The sequence below is a fragment of the Lineus longissimus genome, chromosome 9, assembly GCF_910592395.1.
Source record: "Lineus longissimus chromosome 9, tnLinLong1.2, whole genome shotgun sequence".
NCBI lineage: Eukaryota > Metazoa > Nemertea > Pilidiophora > Heteronemertea > Lineidae > Lineus > Lineus longissimus.
This window is the reverse complement of record NC_088316.1, coordinates 11,052,137-11,074,713: the sequence shown is the minus strand read 5'-3', so window position 1 is coordinate 11,074,713 and position 22,577 is coordinate 11,052,137. Positions and strand designations below refer to the sequence as shown.

The following is a 22,577-nucleotide window of genomic DNA, read 5'->3' as shown; positions in this document are numbered from 1 at the left end:
AATCTACTATTATTGCCTTGATAGAAACTAAAAACTCACCGTTGCCAATCCTGAAATGAATCGGTTCGATATGTTCAGTAGGTAACGTGAGAGGTACTTAAACTGTTGATCAGACAAATGAGATTGATCACCCTGTTTCCTATTACATGGATTTTGAAGAACAGTAGCAACATCTCTAGTAGGAGCCACAGCCACATGGGGTTGATCGGGAGTGTTGTGACTCCCCTCTCAAAATGCTGATTCTGTCGTTCAATGTTGGCAAGGCCAAATGGGCCATTCTTGATGTCTGCTTCTCTCTTTCTGCATTCGCGCCACCATGATTAGGCTTGTGACACCTATGGTTAGGCTTGTGCTACTGCAGGTGCTGCCGCTGCAGGCGCTACTGCATGTTTTCAAATTTAAGTACAACTTCAGACAGTCAATCGGTGTAATATCTCAATCAACACAACCCTGATAGCCTCATTACAATATCTGCACAAAAATCATAAAAAATACACTAAACAGCGGATCTAGTCGAACGGATCTAGTCGAAGATCTCCATCATCTAGTGGAAGTAGGCTCTGTGTTGTCTTGTGTAATGTATGGGCTGGTGCCCTCCAGGTTCCTGCTCCAAAAACAATCTCGACAACACTGATATCTCCTTATATTATTTAGTACGTCTCTTCTCGATGAGAGCCAAGGCTATTCTCTCGAACAACAAATCTATCCCGTGGTATCTCTTGGCTGGTTACGTAACAGAGCCTGGCATGGATGGCACAGGATGTTTCTATTGGCTGTTGCCAAGGATACCTATACAGAGCTATATACTGTAGTTTCATGAAAATAACACCACTTTGGGATATTCAAGGCCCGGCCTCTTCTCTCGAGTCTATTCACTAGAGGTAACCAATGAGCGACTTCGCTGGCCCTTGTGATGGCTCAGCCGAGCTGTCACGGTTACACTAAACCACTTATTACCGCAGCCCTATTGATTCGAAGTGTTGTGGGCCTACTGGTCGATGAGTGCGCAAGTGGAATGACGTAAATGGTAAGGCCACTCGCCGACCGTTTATACAGGTTGTCTCATAAAACTGAAACACCTTTTAGATTGATCCAAACCCCCCAAAACAAAAAAAGTCCCTATTGAAACTCTGAAGGAAAATCTACGAATGCTTGCATTAGTAAAGCAAAGTGAGATTCAGGCAATGATAGTAGTCACGAAATTCCGAAGCAAAACCAGGAGCTCATCCTCTGTTTTTCTACAACCCTCTTTTTTGATTTAGACTCCCTAGGCCTACGTGGGAGAAAACAGAATCGAAGTTTCTAGGATTTATGGTTTTCTTGTGTAATTCTAGGGCTTCTCAGGTCTATAAATGAAGCCCAACTGAGGGTACCCACATTGCAGACAACCTGTGCGACAATGGATGCTGTAGAGCTGCTGAGAAAACGACGCCGGCGCTACACCGTGACAGAAAAACTTGCCTACTGAGAGACCAGAAGGAGGCACTGGTGAACGCAGTATGAGAGAGTTCGCCTCCCACTATAACATCCCCTGGGAGACGTTTAGAAGGTGTAATATCGAGGACCTCGAGCAGAAGCAAGAACAAGGGCATGGCCGGAAGAAGACGGTGATGGAGCCCCGTGATCTGTTATGGCCACAGGTTGAGTACCAGCTTTACCAATGGCTGCAGCAGATGAGAGAGCGTCGCCTCGCAGTCTCCGTTCTCGACATTCAAGATAAGGCGTTGGTAGTATGGCAAAGCTGGTGGAATGAGTTGGCCCAAGATGTCAGAGAAGGGATTCAGCATTGTCGCCCTCAGCTATGGGATTTCAACGCATCCATAGGCTGGGTGGAGTGCTTGATGAAGAGACGCCACGTGTCCAAGAATACCACGACCGTCCCCGCTGATACTGCTGCAAGGATCCAGACCTTCCGAGATGCGGTTACTGGGAGCATCGATCGTCTTGATATACAGATGCGGTTCTTCTTTAACATGGACCAAACCTTTGTCCTGTTTGATATGAGAACCATGTACACGGCCAACACCACGGGGGAGAAGACCATAGACGTCCGATCATCCAGGTCCAATACGAAGCTGGGATACACCGTCACCCTCTGCATCGCAGCCGCTGGAGCAAAGTTGCCGGCGCACATCACCTTCCCCAGAAGAGGTTTCGTCCGGGTGTTTGCAGCCCTCCAAGACAACCCACCAGCAGATGTAAAGATTACCCAATCGGAAACTGGTTGGATGAGGGAGGAAACGGCGCACAACTGGTTAGATGAAGTCCTATCACCCCACGTCACCGACAACGAGACCGACCAGTTCCTGTTAATCGTCGATCATTATCGGGTCCACCGGACAGAGAACTTCCGGGCGAGAGCCCGCGACATGAGAGGCAGCCTGGATTACGTACCTGCTGGTTGCACATCCCTCGTACAACCGTTAGACCTTGCAGTCATGAAGTCCTTCAAATGTCACGTACGGCGACAATGGATCAGGACCACACGGACGAACGAGGAGACTGCCCTCACATCGGCCTGAGAGACGTGACCAACATCATCAGAGATGCCTGGGATGGTGTTGATGAGGACGTTATCGTCAACTGATTTAAAGCATCGTTTCGACCAAGGCCAATCGAAGCTGGTCCACATGCTATCTTGGAGGAAGAAGAGGAGACTGCCGTGGATGGACCAGAGTTCGTGAATGTAGTCGAGTAGGACATTGCGATGGACTTGAATTGACTGTGGGTGTTGTGAATGATTGTGGGTACGATTCTGAACGCTGGACAATCTAATAATGTGTATCTTTAGCTTTGAAAAAAAATTGAATCGGGATTTGCATCGTTCTTTTTTATTCCTTCACTGATCACTTCGGACAAGACTGTACATTTAGAGGGATGTTCGGTTTTGTCTCCCGATATGTGACGGACAACTTCTCATTCTTACCAATTTCGCACTGCAAAGTATCTTTGAAAGCCCGAAGCTGGTAGGGATGATAAGACCCGAAGACATGCTCCATTACCTCTCTGAGCAGTGCCTCACTTTGAAAGGGCAGGTCAGTCCCTAAAACCAGCAGAAGCCAATATGTCAGTTGGACTTTTTTCATGGACACCCTGTACACTATCAGCCATTAGCACTGGGACACCCTTTACACTACCAATGACGATTAGTTGAAAATGTTCTGGGACACTCAGTACAATGGCCGAAGGCCCGATCCCATTATTCCATTCATAGGAGACCTACGAATCGGTTTCAACAACCCAAACAATAAGGATTGGACTCGAAACTGAAGTATATTGGATATGAGGCCTGGACAACCCTCTCTAGAATCCCAGCCAATTATCGGCCTTCTCAACAGCTCTGTTCGCCACCCTATGAATCAGGGGCGGCGACACCGGCTGTTAATGAAGTGGTGTTATTTTCATGAAACTACAGTATTACATCCCCCGATTTAATGAAAATTTTCTAAAAATTTTAAATTGAATTACATATTTTTATATTTAAATTTTCGTGATGATAAATATTAAATCATCCCAACCTAAGCAATCATTAATTTGTTTCCAAATATGTCTTACTAATCCCCTTAGTTCAAGCAAACATTACTACGTTTCGAACTATATAATCATGACTAAATATTATCTAAATTTACCCCTGAAATGGAAGTAGAATCAAATCCATTCATACATAACCGTATAAAAATCAGACCATAAACTCTTAAAATTCCCTATTAGCTACTTCCAAATAAACCAGTAAAAACTGAAGAGACCACGAAAACATGGAATCTGATTAGATCCCGTCGACAAAGAACAAGATAACCATGAGTTCGATTCAGAAAAGACCAGTAACCTACGCGAAGGATGACTTGGAACGCATCAATGAAGCAAAGCTGAATAGCACTTTCGAGTGAAGTAAAACAACCTGACAATGACTGTGGTGTTTTAACATAACATAAACCATAAACTGGTAAGAATTAACTCGTGCTGTAAGGATATCACGCTGAGTTGAAACCTGAATCAAACAGATTAGCTGCTCTGGAATGCAATTTCCCATATGGAACGCACTCATCAACGATGAACTGTAGCAGGGATTATAATCCACAAGAAGCGTGTCTGAACACCTTCCTGAATCACATAACCTCATATAAACTGATCTGTCTGGGGTTGCTGATGACTACAAAATTACCTACAATCTATTTATGTACAAACAAAATGTCGACACACATTTGTCTGGTGTGCGACTATTACCTGATACTGGGGATGTTAAACCTTATGAAGCGGTAATTTGTTAGGAAGTGACTATTTGGCAAGCCCGGCTCACCAAACAGCGCCTTTTTTCTGCCCTAGATGGAGAGCCGAACTCATGCATATTCAACCATCCAGGAGCTCATTATCATTCGTGGCAACACGGTCAGCAACACTGTAGTTACAGTGAAACGCCTTTAGAAATGCACACTAATGCATTTAACATGCTTATCAGTTAAATCACGTTTATGACTTTTTTTGTAAATCCATACAGTCATGTACATGTACATGCTTCTTCATGGATTATTGACCAAAACCCGAGTTTAGTAACAGAAATTGAATCGAGAGCGGGAAGTCGGCCATTGTTAAATATGCGCATATAAATTCGAATATGACGTCACTGCTCTCTGATTGGCCAACATGTTGTAACCTCTCCGGCTCGCCAAAGAGGGTAGTATTTTTGCCCTGTTTAGCAAGCCCGGCTTGCCGAACAGGGTGGCTTTTTAGTGCCGTTTGGCAAGCGGCTCTCCAAACAGGACAAAAAAAGATGCCTGTTCGGCGAGCGGCTTGCCAAATAGACCCGGCCAATTTGTTAACGATGTGTGTCGGTTAGTAGCGCTAACAAAATATATCAGGGTATGTGTTAAATTGGCTGGTAGCGCTAACAGAATATCTCAGGATATCTGTTAAGCCCTAGTTAGCGTTAACGCACTACATTTACAATGCATTTAGTGTACATCAATAATCCGCGTCTCCCGTCGTGTTAACGCTTATTAGTGCTCCCTATATCCCGCTGCATTTGAGGGTGGGGGGGGGGGGGGGGGGGTACATAGGGCCATATTCAGCGTGGGCGCTGTCGTCCAAAACGCCACCTAAAAAACGTGTTTTTCAGTCGTGCTGATGATTTGGTCCTATAGGCCTTAGATCATACCCATGAGAATCTGCATGATCGGAGGTGTCTGCTATTAAGCAATGTTACCGGAGTGATTGTATTCCTGTGAAAACTGCGAGTACTTTCAACTGCATGCTTTGCTCATTATCCTGAGACTAGGTTTGTCCAATGAACAACCTGCATGTGAGGATGTAAAAAAACAAGCCCTTCGGCTGATGTTATTCACTTAGGAATGGATTGGTCTAATCAAATCACTGATTTATATCAATACGATGAAATGAGAATGAAACGAAATAATATTATTTTGCCGAAAACTATGTTTTGCCAATTCACTCTGCCACCTGCGCGACCTCGTCACCATGTGGTGACGACTCGGATGAAATTTTCAATATGGAGTCGTCGAACGAATTTAGCAACTTCCCCCGCAAAGCATTATGGGCCGTTACACTGATAATAGTGCACAGTCGTGAAGTCTTCCAAAACAACGAGTAAAGGAGTCTCTCTCACTATTTACACCATCAAGAAGATAATTAGTTGTCGCAGTAGTTGTTAAACAAAGAATACACCTCCATATTCGTTTTGTCGGGTGTGCAGAGCAGCTGGTCATATTTCAGGCAATTGTGAGCAGTTCTGGTATGCGTGAAGCTGCATTGTGAGACATTTTGTGTTTGATAGTATTGATAGTGATGTTTAGGTGGCAAATAATATTGATAGTGGTATTCTGCTATCAATGTTTGGCAGGTCTCTAGTATTGTAAATGGTGATTATTAATGATACATAATAAAGCCTGAATATTTGTAAATATTGTGTTATTTAGTTTGTTATCTATTGTAGTTGTTGTTCGTTGGATATGTGTCTGTGTGGATTGATCAGATAGATTGGACTGGTTGTGATGTAGAGTGGAAGGGGGGGGGTAATTTTTTGTCACAATGTATAAATAAAGTTCATTTGAGGTTGGGAGATGGAATGGTTTTGATAGGGGACAGAATATTGATGTACCACAGGTTGTGACATTGTTTGTGTGGAGTTCGAGGGCAGGTTGTGACATAAATGATAGTGTTTGTGGGGAGATTGTCTTAAGTTTGTTGGATAGAATGGTTTCAAGTGCAGTGGACAGGTTGTGACATGCAATTAGTTAAAAAGTGATAATTGTCATTTCTGGGGAAGAAAAGAAGTTATTCGCATGGATAGGAGACATTCTCAGTTGAAGGATGAAAGTCGAAAGACACCCTGGCTATCTCATGGAGTTGTCTTTTCTTTGAAACGGAGGACTCGTGCCCAAGACAGAATTGTCAACACTGTTGTAGGAAAATGTGTCCTTCAGGTAATAGTCACAATCTAGAGGCTGTAGTCTGGGAGTTGTCCTGATCATGGAAATGTTCGTTTCAGGGCAATGCAAGAGAGGTTGCTTGCTATCAATGGCGAGATCGTTCCGATGCAAGCAAGGTTGTGCATTTTGGCACTTAAATCAACGGAGAATCATTTCGGTTCACGAAGCTGTTCTTGTCAATGAACATCTATTGTGAAGAATTCAAGGAAGAAGAGTTAAGATGGGATATCAATATGAACGATGTGAGCTTTATTAAAATCTACTGATGTTAAAGGAGAGGAACATAATTGCATAAACATATTCATTTTTAACAAGTAAGAGCAAACTTGATATTATGACTGTTTGAAAATGACAACAATGGCAGGCATTTGGCTGATTTGTATGCATCCATATACATACTCTAGTCTCGGCTTTTTATGGTGGGTTCATTATCTCCATGGCCTACCGCCTACACAGCCAGTAATGTGATGTGAGACCGCCTCCACCATATCAATGGCTGAACGTCTGTTATTCGCATTTGGATCGTGTGACTGCTAGCATGGGACGCGGTCCTTGTGAAATTGATTGAGCCACAGGGAAAGTTATGGTTCATTACATCCAATCTTTTAATGTTCAATGTATGACCGAAATTGATACAGTTTGTAATATTGAAAGTTTTACTTCACACTGCTATTACGATAAATAAAATTAATGCTATAATGCAGGGTGTCGCAAAAGAAATGCGCGAATTTTACATTCTGAGTATGAACCATAAACTGCCTGGGTGTCTAAATTTTCTTTAAAATTGCAACGTTTGGTGCATTTTTCTCTAAACATAAGAAATGACTACAGTCTCAATTCAGAATCGAACTTTTCACATCGAGGTAAACAAGAAATGAGATAGATAGATAGATAGATCCAGGGGGATGATTGGGGAACCTGTTCACACGTTTCAACACAGGCCATCTTTTTCTAAACACGTAAAACGTCGCTAAGGACAAAAGCCAACCGCTACTTTTATGCACCAACGTGAACCGTATTACCCATAGATTGCTAAGATATGCAGTACGTCACTCGGTAATGTACACAGTAAGCACATGCAGCGACGAAATGTTGTATAACGGCCGAAAACAACATGGTTTTTCCTCTTGCCAATGTGACTGACGTCATGACGTAAGTCGACGTCATGGATCTGCTTAGATATTCAGGCTTCTGTCTGGGTCAAAATAAGTTGCCCACCATAAATCGGCTTCATGGCGCTTATTTACCCATCAAATACTTATCTAAAAACTTCCACAAAATCAAATTCAGATTTGGGAAACCTGCATTCAGTAGTATTTTTCTGCATTTCATTGCAGCAAAACATGGTAGTTCTGTTGAAATACCACTGAATGCAGGTTTAAAAATCAGAGATTATTTTGGGGAAGTTTTTAGAGATTTGTTGGGGAAATAAGTGCCACGAAGGTGATTTATGGTGGACAACTAATGTTGACACAGACAGTACAAAGACACAGTCCGTGTTCTCTCGCATCCTGCAGAGCACTAGGCCTGATCCACTTCATCATCTAGCATGGCCATGAACTCAATTCCATCTGCATGTTCTTCGTCAAGTTGTGGAAGTGGTCCAGCCTCGACCTGGCCTTGGCGTAAAGATGCCTCGAATCCATTTTCGATAACCTGGGGACTCCCGGCACCACAGGCATTGCTCACAATGTTGACAACGTCATTCAGCTGGATTCGGTCACACTGTCCTTCCGCATTCGTATTGCGCTTTTTCCACATAAAGGATTTCATTACCGATACGTCTGGAGGTTGCACCAGAGATGTACATCCTGCAGGTATGAAATTTAAAAGTCCTCCTAATTCTGTGACTCTCATACCGAAGTCTTCCGTTTGATGTACTCGGTAACGGTCAACCATCAGAAGGAACTGTTCTACTCCATGCCTCTCCAAGTAGGGCTCGAAGACATTCTCCATCCAGTGTCCTAAGGTCTCCTCCCTCACCCATCCAGTCGCAGAGAAGGGCCACGATGACGTTAGGTGGTAGATCTTGGCGTCCTTCCAGGAGGGCTAGCTGACGAACAAATCCACGACGGGGAAACGTGATGTGGGCTGTCGTCATGTTGCCGTCGGCTGTGACACAGAGAGTAACAGTACAGCCAAGTTTCACATTGGATCTTGACGTCCGGACGTCTACTGAAGATGACCCCGTTTCATTACAAGTGTGCATAGGACGAAAGTCTAATAGCATGAAGGTTTCATCCATATTGAATATGAACATCATGGCGATCTCGAAATGTTCTATATTCCCGGTGACATCGTTCCTAAATTACTCCACTCGATTTGCGGCGTCTTGAGGCAGGGTGGTTGAGTTTTTATTAACTTTGCATAATGAAACATGTTTCCTGTCCATGAAACCGTCCACCCATCCATCTGACGCACGGAAATCGTGGAGTGTGGGTCTAGTGCCAATAATTTCATCTCGCCGTGCATCAGCGAGGTTTCTCCACCAAGCTTGGAAAATGTCTAAACCTTTTTCCTTCAGGTCCTGTACGGCGATGGGGAAGCGTAGCTCACGTTGCTGCCGGAACCATTCGTGCAGCTGCTCCTCGACTTCTGGCCAGGCACCCGTATTCTTTGGCTTCACTCTTCTGCTTTCACCCTGATGTTCTTGCTCCATTCGTTCTAAACTTGCTTACTAAGTCCCACTTACTAAAGGTGTGGATGGATATGTGATAGTGATTAGCAAATTCTGTCATGTTAGCCACATTTCCATTCATTACGGCAGTTTCAAGTTGTCGCAGGTACCTGATCTTTTCCGAAACGGAGTAGCTTCGTCTTCTTATTGGGATGGGTTCATCCATTGCGATTTCGCACGAATGGCAGCACGTACAGTACGGACACTTGGCCCAGTTTATAACGTCCCCGATTATACAACATAGGGCCCAGGCGTAGGCATAATGCCTGGGGAAGTTCAATCAGACACAGCCTCACAATACACGGTGTTGCAAGTATGGAAAACGGTAACGGATGGTTCAACATTTTCACAAGTGTACAGAGATTAATCTTTTCTCTGACCCCCTCCCTCCTGAAGAAACGGGTACTCTGAAAAATGTGGATTTCTAACTCAACATTTTCCTAGTGTAATCTTTGTACTCGTGTGTTAATGTTGAAAAAGTTGAACCATCCCTAAATTTTGTGTGATTAAAATAAACCAATTACCAACTGATTTATTAAAAGTCACTCGTTTCCATAACAAACAATTCAAAAAACCACCCCGGACCCAATTTTGGAAATACCATTGACACTGGAACTTCGGAACTGCTCATAGGTCAGATCTATTTCACAGGAGCGATTCAACAAACTGCCTGAGTGTTTAGCATAACCGCGAAATCGACCACAGCACACTTCGGCATTGCTCCGCCATCTGATTGGCCATTTTATCACAAAAGCGGTGAGTAACCATGCTCTACGTAGTTTGTTAAGGGGAATCGCCTGCATATTGCAAACCCACCATAAAAAGCCGAGACTAGAGTATATTACCACGTTCCCACAATCGGCATAAGAAAATGCCACTCTCGCCATAGGAGGCCATTTTTATATATCTCGATTCAGGGCATGTACACAAGCATTGCACACAGCTGCAGCCTGCATCGAGGTCTGATTTCCAAAAGTCCGAAAAGACCTATTTGCACCTATTTGTAGGCCCTTTTTATTTTACTAGACACAACTAGACATCGCTAGCAACACATTGATGCCTCTTGCACTAATATTCTTCAAGCCATCGATGCACAATCCGAGTCACAAAATCAGCGCCTCAGATAGATCGTATGAATTTAAGGATCACATTTGTCAAGTGAATCAATGGGATGGTTTATCAGATCCCTTCGGTGTGTCATTTTCAGGTTGTGTTTCCAACACTCAACAGGTTTCACTTCACGAGGAATTTTCTCATACACTCTCTTCGACATAAACGTCCTAGTTGCTCCTGTATCAACGTTGAGTAACACAGCAACACCTTGAACAGAGCCTTCAATATAAACACCACTACACCTCGGTTTCTCACGCCTTGCTTTCTGCAAATCGAATTCATCACTTATAACATTGTCATTGGTACTTTTTCTCATCTCATTAGTTGTTAAATCAGTACTTTCACCAGAGTTGGCTAACTCTTCGCCCGCAGAATTAGCCTTTACCACTTTCCCTGCTGGTTGTGGTAGCGTGCGTTGCCTGTTGGCCCATTACGGTTTTGGGATTGCGGTCTAGGTCTGTCTAGGTAATGTTGATTATGGGAGTTCTGAGACTGTCGCGCTCTGTTGGGTTGACTCCCAAGGTTGGCGATAGTGTCATCATATGATTGGCAGTTTGCAGCTGTGTGACCAGGCATTTTGCATACCCAACACAGTTTTGGGGAATACTGACTGTTCCTTCTGCTTTGGCTAGTCTCCACATCATGATTACCTTGCCGGTTATGATAATGGTGATCCTTGCTGCATCTGGATCAGGGGTACTGTCATTGTCATCAGAGTCAGATATAACAACAACATTACCGTCAACTCGGGGGTGTTGTTTTGAACTACTACTAATAGCACCACTAGCCAAAAACTGCTGGCGCGTCTCATTGTAGATGACTACCAGGCTAAGTGCCTCGTCAACCGTATCGGGGATTTAAAGAATTCGATCTGAATCTTTGTATCTTGGTCGTGCAGACCATCGAAAAATTTTCGAACAAGATCTTCTTCTCGGATCATTTGGGTCCTGTTCGGATATGCTTTATCGTATAGGCGTTTGAGTTCAGCGCAATATGTCTCAGGAGTTTCTTCTACTTTCTGTCTACGGTTAGAACATTTTTTCGCGTAGGTCTTAGTAGACTCAATCTTTCTGAACCTACTGTTCAATTTGGCGATAAGTTTAGAACATTTGCCCCTGACTTTACTGGGTAGTTGTCCATAGACGAATTCGCCAGTCTTTCCCTCAAGTCGAGGTAGAAGTTCATCTAACTTCTCATCCTCATCCCAACCGTAGCGAGTAGCTACATCCGAATATCTATTAAACCAGATTTCCCAAGGTTCTGAACCAGTAAAAGGAGATAATTCCAGGCGCTTAGAAGTCTTATACTTATTTGAGCGGTTGGAGCTGACTGTTGAGTGGCAAGCAGAAGACTTTCCGTCATCATTACTGTCAGAGACTGACAGGTCAGATTCGGGGTCTATAGTCTTCTCTTTAAGTTTAGGATGTGATCTAGGGGTACTAGAGGTCGATGGCTTTGTACAATTTTTGACCCGCTTTGGTGAGTTCTGCAGGGTTATAATTACAGGGTCTGCATTTTCACCTATCTTTGTTTCAGAGTCTACATTCTTCGAATTTTGTATCATCTCAGTGCAAGCCTTCGATATAACTGCACCCATCGTCTCGGTATTTTGGAAAAGAGCATTTTCCATACTATTAATCAGTTGAACATTGTTCTGCGCATGCGTGGTGGATATCGAAACTTTTCGAGCGCAATTCAGTGATCAGGGCGGTGTGATTTTCAAGGTTTTGCCGCATTAGTATTTTTGTCTGATTTTGCATTTCCTGTTTCACTGATTGGAGCGCAGTGGTGAGGGTTACAAGGTACTTAATCATGGGTTTGTTATAGGTTTGCCCTGGGTCTGTCATATCACCATCATCATGATCACTTGCATTACCTAACACTTGAGGGTCAGCCCTAGCGACATCGCCTCTTTTATCCCCTAACTCAGGGTCAGCCCTATTGGCATCGCCTTCATTGTCTGAAGATTCATCATCTGCGTCATGATTATTATCTTCATTACCAGAGTGATCATTATCATTGTTTTCTGGGGTTTTAGCCTTGGATTCCGAGTCAGAGTTGCTATATTCTAATTTTTCAGGAATTTCGTTTTCTATTCCAACGGTTGGAACTTCATCATCAGATTGTTGAGTAATTTTGGATTTGCCCGACTTTCGAACTTTCGGGGTCTTCCTACGTCTAAACATTATGAAGATTTACGAGATGAGTTTGTAAATAAAATTCAAAATATTGTGGCAGAGTTCGTATCACTGGATTGAGGTTTGTCCTTATGAATAAGGAGTACTTGTCAATCCCACAGCTGTCACCAAAAATGTAGCGGCAAAAGGGCTTATAATATTTGTCACCGTATAAACTTTGCAACTCTGAACTCGAACCCACAGACTAAATCAACTAAGATATATATTTACATTATTTATTATCCACGTCACTCTAACTTCTCATCTACAACCGACACTGAAGCATTACAAAATAAGGTGCACCACAAAGTATCAACAAGAGTTGATACAGAAGAATCTTACCATACTATAAAGTCAAGGGTGAAGTCAATTAAAATGCTCTGGCGCTTTTCAAGAGAAATGTCTTGTTCAGCTACAGAGTGTGAAGACTGGCTTTCTGGATCTGCCAGGACTTACCTGAAACATTTCAACATCATCATTTATACGGGCTAGAGAGAATAAAATGTCTTTGAAAACAAATTTCGGATGATTTATTCAGAAATTCAAAGACCTACAGGCCTAAACGCGTTTTTTTCTGTTGATCTGTTCTTTTTATTTCGAGCACTGCTAATGCCGCAAGTACCACGGCGCGAGATAAAACGAGATAGCAAGAAACGTCGTCCCTAAGATCCGTAAGCCAGGCAAAAAGAAGCTGGGTGCTGTTTGTCTAGTGTAATGGCACCCAGGGTGCTTATTGTCCAGTCGATCTCGAACCTGGGTACCATTTGTCGGCACCCAGGACGACATCCACCCTTTCAGTTCTATTGATTGCCAACGCAATCTACGATCTTTTCCAACATAGATTGTGTAGCGAGAGAGACTGGGAAAACCACCAGGAGAGAAGTTGGCTATGCGGGCTAGTTTTTTGTCGAAGGAATATCGAACCTTGTCTTCTGTAGCCTTGCTCTGATCGATGAACATTTGACTATGAACCTCCGGGCCGAGTGATTTTCTAAAAATGCGCTAGGTGGGTTTTCTCGTAGCGATGACCCTCAGCCAGTTACTCCAGCACTCAAAAGGCATTTTTGTTGGGCCTGGTTAAGTTTCAAGAAGTCACCGATAGGTTTCTCCACTCTCTCACTGTATACCGACACTATCATTACCCTTGTAAGAGTAATGACTTTACCGAAGGCACTTTTAAGGACCAGTACCAAAACTGGTAATATCAATCATTTGGAAACTACCATTATTTTGCCGCTCATTTTCTTGTTTTGAAATTTACCGCGTTTAAAAAATTCCTGTATCTAGAACACAGGAAAATACGAGTGGCAATAATCTGACGACCCAGGCGATCTATGCATGTTCTCTCAAATAATTAGTCTTAAGTGGTGTCCTGGTAAACCAGACTGAAAATAACTCCCGGCGACTAATTTGACAAGGTTACAACGATTCATCTTCAGTTGGTATCCTCTGATTCCAGGCGAGAAGCAGATGAGGCGTCCCTCTGGTTTCCATCGGTGTTGGTCATTGCAAGTTCGTCAGTCTATCTTGTTACCACTGGTAAGCAGTTTTTATTACCACATTTTATCATAGACCCTATATGTGCACTGATCCGGCAGTCATGCTATCAAAAACATCAAAATTGGTCACAAAAAGTACGTGCAAACTTCTCCAAAATCATGGAAAGTGACCTCAAGGAGTGTTTCGGCTTTAAAATGAAGTCACCGCCAGTTAAAATCTCATTAAAACTAATGTTCTAGATAAAAAATGTGCAAGAAAGTTTGAAAACATTACCGCACGAGTTGGGATGCAATCTTCGATGCAATAATCGTAATATTTCTATAATTATGATATCTTGATGATAAATATACATATGATAATTTTTGGCGACTGCCTAAAATGAACGTTTTGTGCAAGGTCCCAAAAAATCGGCGCGATCCACTTTATGGAAACCCAATATATCCTATTGAAGCGAATTCTGCTGTAATCGATGCACAGTCGCGCATGTTATGTTTGTATAGTTTATGATTTTGAAGATTCTTGCTAGTAGTGCCTATAATTAACTCATTATACCTTTTACTTACTACCTTTTTCCCTATTTTGCACATTTTGAGGTGATTAAGTTGAAAATTCAAAAATCCGCGGTTATACGAACAAGCGCGAGGATGAGTGGAAAATGTAGATGTGCATGTATTACTTTCAAAAATTAAAAATTGCGTGATAAAAGACCAACAATTCTGCCGACTCCGCGGCGGTTTCTTTATCACTGGCGACATCTGACCAAACGACTCTGTTCAAACGGATCAACGCCTATTGAGTGGTCTTAATGCTTTACGTTTTCGAACAACGAGGAAATATCTGACACTTGAGTCGACTATGAGTTGATGAAGCTTAGGCAAAACCGCCTTAACACAACTTAAATCATATACTCGAGTTTCGCACGCCTAACGTCCACTGCAGTAAGCCAGCGTATGTTTTCATTTTGTGTCCGTGAAGGAAGTAAGTTTCTTGATTGATGGACAACCAGCGTCAATGGCAATAGTGGCTTGAATAGAAGGCCTAAAATGTCCCCCATTAAGAGCCCAGAAATGTTCACTATGTAAAGATCTGGCTGGACGTTAGGCATGCGTAACTAGAGTATATCCTTGTATACGAATATGTGCAGTTCGCATTAAAAATTAAATTAGGACATGCAAAGGTTGCCGAATGCGCCCTTCAGTGAATCCGCCGAATGGAGGGGAAATCAAGTAAATCCTTCTTTACATTCGATTGGCATTTTCGAATATCTTATCTCTATTCTCCTAGCTTTTGCAAAACAATATCGTGCTTCAGTTGCTCAGTGGTCCGAAGGGATTCATGAAATAGAATAGAAATATTAGCCTGCGAACCAAATATGTTTTGGAGAAACAGCATGGTTAGAATGATAATTTAACATTTTCGAAATGATATTTGTAAAGCGATCTCTTCGTGGTGGCTTTTTTCTGTTTGAGCATTTGAATGAGATTTTGAAGGACAGCATAGCAGAGTTTCAATCCTTTCACTAGAATACCGACGGATGCTGACTATGTAACTGCTGGCAAAGGGCTTCCAAACCTTTAGGTGGTAGAATATGATGTTCGCAGCTGTCGCGTTATTTTTATGATCCTTTTTCATACAGTCTGAGTTTCTCAATGGACGCATTAAATGTTGACCCAAATAAACAATCGGACTAGACTACTGGCGGGGCCTCATCGCAGACGCGAGTTAGGAAATGAGCACTCAGTCTACGATCCAGACCTGGAATATATAATTGATATCAGTTCCCGCGTTATCTGATGGCCTCGGTTTGGTTTAGGCTGAGTGGCATATCTCAAGCAGGTCAGACTCTAATTAGGACATGCTCGATATAGCCATAAAATATTTCCGGATGGAGAGGCATCCCTGATTGACTGGATAGCAATCCAAAAGAAACAACCCCAAGCAGGTTGTCTGTTGGACACCTAACTAGCTACTAGCTCTAGCTGACCACATGGGCTCCATCCACCCATGGGTGAAAGATAAAAAATGTCATAAATATTATAAATCTATGCTAACTAATTCAGTGGACATTTTGGGATATATTATCAATAAGGTATATGTACTAATTACTTCAAACTCTACAATGAACTAACTTAACTAGTGGTGAAAATGCCCCAGCCATAGCAACCACTACACCAACGCACCTACTGACACACGCATACTAGTGCAGGCTATACCGAATATGCATCAAGGAAGTAGGTCATGTCCTGGATTTTTCACTCTGATTTGCAAAATGAGCACCAACAAAGTACTGATTTTACATCAAGTGTGGTATATTTCAGTTTAAGATGCCTATATTTTTATACGTTAGGACATTATGTTCCCATGGATATCATACATCAACTGTCTTGAACTCTAAGCCTCACAGAACCTCAGCATGTTTGACCCCATCTATCAAGCCACTGTTCATTTGAAGATTTCTCAGCACTATTTTAATTTCAAGCCATCAGACCGCTTGCATATGAAAGAAGGCATCATTATGTGCCAAAATGTGCATATAGATACAGAGCTGATTCGCTGAGACCGCGCTAAGACGACAGCTTTTTTCTGTTGATTGGCATTTTGGAACCCTGTGTAATAGTCGGAGGTTAATATATTGGACAAATCGGATGTCTTTCATAGAGCTTTATTATCAGCGACCGGCATCAGAATAAAAGCATGGCTGAACCCTTACATGATACAATCCCATGATCCCGTGCTGTAAGTGCAGTGCGGCGGTAAAATTCAATTCATTACACCCTGCCCCTCATGGCTATAACCAATAATATAGCAGAGACCAGTTGAGACATGAAATCAACATTTTGCATGCCATTAGTCAAGATATCAAGAGAGAGGTCTAGTGGATATTTCACTCTCAATGCTCTTTAAGCCTCCCAGAACACGCCCAAAAAGGGCAGCCACACCCTTCAGGATTGTTTAGGATTATTAATCTGTCTACTGAGCTAAATAGGATAATATGTTTGAGGATAAATATCATAAACAGTCAGTGAGTAACCTATTCTTCCAATATCAGCAAGATAGAAACAGATGTTGGTAACTGTATTGTCACAGGGGACACTTTTAGTGGCACATAATCATTTGGCTACTCTCTATCAGACAGGTAGTACATTGCAGCACCAATGCACTATCATGCATTGGTACCAAAACGAGGCTGAGTTTTAGCAACGAGGCTGAGTTTTAGCAGATAAGGATATAATATGGCTTAGATTGCAGACTGAATCGAAACATCGATGACAACGAGGACAACAGAATAATCGAGAAACGTTGACATCATCGGGGAAACGGGAGGAAGTGGCAACCAGACTAAACCTGGCCGAAGACTGAGCGTACCGGTCGTAGCCTACTGGCGTCTAAAAACTAGATGCGCACGCAAACAACCAAATAAATACATGAAACAAAATAGCTCATTATCTTTCATGAACGAAGCAAATATCAAAATTTTGCCGATTGCTTTTGTAAAAATTTACCCAAAATTAGCCCGAAAAAATAGATTATTTGCAAATTACGTAATCAACAATTAAAAGGACAACGCCATTTTCGTTTATATCCCTAACTTAGTGATATTTGTTTCAAGTTAGAAGGCTTTAGATTTTTGATTAAAGCACGAATTACACAATAGGAAAGTTGCGATCAGGGTCAGATCAAGGATCCTTATTCGTATATGGATAAAAATGTAGACATAATTGTTACTCTTTCTACAGGGGTTTATCAGTATAATAATGATGATAATAATAATTTATTCTATTTAAGTGCTACATTAATGTAAAAAAGACATTTTCTTAGCACTGTACATGTGCAGGAAGGAAAAATTATAAAATTATTAAGAACAGTGACAAATTAAAAAAAGTAGAACATTTGATAAAACAATAGATGGCATCAGATTGAGTATTTAAAAAAGGTGCGTTTTTATTTTTTTCTTAAAAAGTTCAGTTGATGTGAGACAGCGCATATCTACAGGCAAATCGTTCCAAAGTCTTGGGCCAAGAACGGAAATTGATCGGTCGCCATACGTGGAGCGTGGAATAGCTAGCAGCCAGGGATCGTCCGAAGAGCGGCTTGTGTCAAGCTAGCCCCAAATTTCTATACCCAAATCAAGCTAGCCCCATATTTCCAGCACCAAGTTTACTCGGGTCTTACTCGAACTTACTCGGGTAAAGTGTCAAGCTAGCACTAAATTTCCAGCCCCATTTTTTTGTTCTTTGCGTTAAATTTTAGTATGGTTTTACTGCAATCACCTGCCGTAATAACCGACCTCAGAGACATCTATAGGAAGTTTAAGTTCCTAAAGTCTGACTAGCCTATGGATTAAGGTTTCTAAAGCCCCACGCTCAAAAACCACTTTGTTTTTCGACCAAACCACATGAGTACGGTCGGGGGCGATGCCCCACATAGCCTCATACCACTCTCGTTCCTAGGTGTGACCAGAATTTTTTTTAAATATTTGTTAAGTAAATTTTCCATTTTTTTTAACACCCCAAGCTCAAAAACCACTTGGAGATGGCACTTTTTCTGATTGTTCCTCGACCAAACAAGAAGGTTACGGTCAGGGGCGATGTCCCGCATAGCCTCATACCACTCTCATTCCTAGGTGTGACCACAATTTCTTTTAAATATTTGTTAAGTAAATTTTCCATTTTTTTCTTAACACCCCAAGCTCAAAAACCACTTGGAGATGGCACTTTTTCTGATTGTTCCTCGACGAAACCACATGTGTACGGTCGAGGACGATGCCCTTCATAGCCTCATACCGCTCTCGTTCCTAGTTGTGACCAGAATTTTTTTCAAATATTTGTTAAGTAAATTTTCTAATTTTTTTCTTAACACCCCAAGCTCAAAACCACTTGGAGATGGCACTTTTTCTGATTGTTCCTCAACCAAACCACATGGGTACGGTCGGGGGCGATGCCCTGCATAGCCTCATACCACTCTCTTTCCTAGGTGTGACCAGAATTTAAAAAAAATATTTTTAAAGTAAATTTTCCATTTTTTTTCTTAACACCCCAAGCTCAAAAACAACTTGGAGATGGCACTTTTTCTGATTGTTCCTCAACCAAACCACATGGGTACGGTCGGGGGCGATGCCTTGCATAGCCTCATACCACTCTCGTTCCTAGGTGTGACCAGAATTTTTTTTAAATATTTGCTAAGTAAATATTCCATTTTTTTTCTTAACACCCCAAGCTCAAAAACCACTTGGAGATGGCACTTTTTCTGATTGTTCCTCGACCAAACCACATGTGTACGGTCGGGGACGATGCCCCACATAGACTCATACCGCTCCCGTTCCTAGGTGTGACCAGAATTTTTTTCAAATATTTGTTAAGTAAATTTTCTAGTTTTTTTCTCACCACCACAAGCTCAAAAACCACTTGGAGATGGCACTTTTTCTGATTGTTCCTCGACTACACCACATGGGTACGGTCGGGGACGATGCCCCACATACCCTCATACCACTCTCGTTCCTAGGTGTGACCAGAATATCTCTTAAATATTTGTTAAGTAAATATTCCATTTTTTTCTTAACAACCCAAGCTCAAAAACCACTTGGAGATGGCACTTTTTCTGATAAAGCCCCACGCTCAAAAACCACTTTGTTCCTCGACCAAACCACATGAGTACGGTCGGGGGCGATGCCCCACATAGCCTCATACCACTCTCGTTCCTAGGTGTGACCAGAATTTTTTTTAAATATTTGTTAAGTAAATTTTCCATTTTTTTTTAACACCCCAAGCTCAAAAACAACTTGGAGATGGCACTTTTTCTGATTGTTCCTCGACCAAACCACATGGGTACGGTAGGGGACGATGCCCCACATAGCCTCATACCACTCTCGTTCCTAGGTGTGACCAGAAGTTTTAAAGAATATACTTCTTCCCTTTCTTGGGTTTTCGGACTACTTTCCCCGTTGCATCGATTACCGCTGCATCCATCTGACTTAGATCGTGCAAAAGGCGGATCCCATCTTCCCGCCAGTAGAAGACAAATTGTGGGTCTAACGCGATTAACTGAATGAAGCCAGGTATTTTTGCATTTTTATTATCAGCCGCCATTTTGGACTTCACCTTGGATCTTCAACTCGTCATTTCATCTCTGTCGAATGCGAGTTGCATGTTTGCCTCATGCGCTATTTGTCGGAAAACCTGACTAGTCTTTCCAATATCATCACAATTTCCATGCACCCCCAACAGGTCTGCACCCTTCTCAGTGATGCGCTTGAGACATTCATTGTGCGGCATGTCTCCAGATGCAAAAATTCTTTGGAGATCTCGTCGTTCTTGGCCACGGACTTGACGCGCATGCTGCTGACGCATTTTGTGACAAACTGTTCCACTGTATATAACCCTTACATTTAGGTTCCGGTCGAGTTTAACGACTGCGTCGATTGAACATAGCCCCGTTTTAGAGTGCGCACAATAGAGATGTGCGGTTAACAGATCCCGTTTTCCTCTGGTGTGTTTCCTCACCAACATGGTACAGTACGGGTTACTTTCCCTTATTCCCCTGACGATCGGTTTGTACCACATTCCTCTTTTAAGGTAGTTTTTAGATGCATCGCCCCGACCGTACCCATGTGGTTTGGTCGAGGAACAATCAGAAAAAGTGCCATCTCCAAGTGGTTTTTGAGCTTGGGGTGGTAAGAAAAAAATTGAAAATTTACTTAAGAAATAGTTTTTTTTTGTTAAGTACCCATGTGGTTTGGTCAAGGAACAATCTGAAAAAGTGCCATCTCCCAAGTGGTTTTTGAGCGTGGGGCTTTGGAAACCTTAATGCATAGGCCACTCGATCAGACTTTAGGAACTTAGACTTCCTATAGATGTCTCTGAGGTCGGTTATTACGGCAGGTGATTGCAATAAAACCATACTAAAATGTAACGCAAAGAACAAAAAAATGGGCTGGAAATTTAGTGCTAGCTTGACACTTTACCCGAGTAAGTTCGAGTAAGACCCGAGTAAACTTGGTGCTGGAAATATGGGGCTAGCTTGATTTTGGTATAGAAATTTAGGGCTAGCTTGACACAGCTCGAAAAGCGTAGGGAACGACCTGGTTTGTTGACCTTGAAAATGTCCCCTACATAGGGGGATATGATGGGCTGTTTTCTTTGTGCAGCGAGTTATTAATGAGAAGAAGTGCCTTATAATGTATGCGCTGTCTCACAGGGAGCCTGTGCAGTTGCTGCAGGATTGGAGTAATGTGCTCCCTTTTTCTAGTTTTGGTGAGCAATCTTGCAGCAGAGTTTTGGGCCTTCTGTAGGAGAGAAACACAGTCGGGCAGACCTAACAACAGACTATTTTGAAAGTCAAGCCGGGACGTGACCAATGCATTCAAAACTCTGGCACACGTGGCCCCGTCCAGATGCCTACGTATCTTTGAAAGTCTGCGGATATGGAAGTACAGTGTATAGTGATTTGACTGTGTTAGACACTTGCTCAGACATTGACATACAGAGGTCGAACTCGGCCCCAAGATTTCGCACCTGGGTGGAAGGTTGAATAGTGGACGAGCCGATTTGAAGGCTTGGGCGTGGCTGCAGTTTCGACAACTTGTGCATTGAGGCTATCATGAATTCTGTCTTTTCATCATTATACGTATACAGATCCTTTTTAAGTCGCTCTTCTCAACCTTGGGCCTTTATAGACGACCAGTGTTATGCACATACACAGGGATGGTACCGTTTCTGCTTGTGTCGAAGTCCACGCATTTTACCCACATATGATTAGCAAGAATTAAATTTGTAAAGAGTTTGAAAATTTCAAATTGAATTGAATTGTATTGAATATAAATTTCGACAAATCCGTTGTGTAGACATTATTCGCATTTAATAAATACCTAGTTCTAGCTCATTCACATGCATAGTAACTGCGGCAATGTGTACGTCAATGTTTTTATTATCCTGAACCGCCGAACGGTGTACGCCTTTATATTGCATACGTCATTGGCGAGTTATCAGACATTATAAGCTGCCATTAACTTCCGCTCAGTCCATTCATTCCGTCAATACCCGGTCGCTCCTTGTCAACATCCTGGGCCTGAGAAAACATTCTTTGCGTGCAAGGCCTACTTTAAAGCTGACATGTCAAATATACATTCCCGAGTCAGACCGAAGCCGGGTTCGAGAGAATGTTCGCGATGTGTTCCACTGAATATATACATTACCACGTCCAGTGCACGAATCGAAAGTGAGGCATTATCTGCATACACCATGGCGTTTCTTCGAGTAAGAGCGTCCATTGATCAGTACATAAATTTTTCGGACGCATGACCAAACTATTTGTATCTTTAAAAACAACCAACGCCAATATATCACTCTGATTTCTTCAGTTAATCGTCAGGTTGGTCTAAAAATACATTCTTAAATTTCTCAAAATGAATTTCACTTCGAAATCTCGAATTTGAGATTTCAATGAGAATGATATTGAAATATCAAATTGAAATGAATTAGTTAGAGCATCAAAAAAGTCAATCAAAAATGTTAGAATATATTTCGAGACCAACTTGATGATAAACCGAAGGAATTAGAGTGATATAATGGCTGTGATTTCTTTTAAAGATACAAATAAATGTAGTTTGGTCAATTTATCTTAGCACTACCGTGTTTTAAATGAAAGCCTAACTGATTCAGTTCGGAGACC

General features: G+C 42.2%; 1 long non-coding RNA gene across 1 annotated transcript in view; it reads right to left on the bottom strand.

Annotated features, from left to right (window-relative positions):
• LOC135493178 (uncharacterized) overlaps positions 1 to 22,577 on the bottom strand; it is a 57,658-nt gene that overhangs the window by 7,820 nt on the left and 27,261 nt on the right. The window lies entirely within an intron of this gene.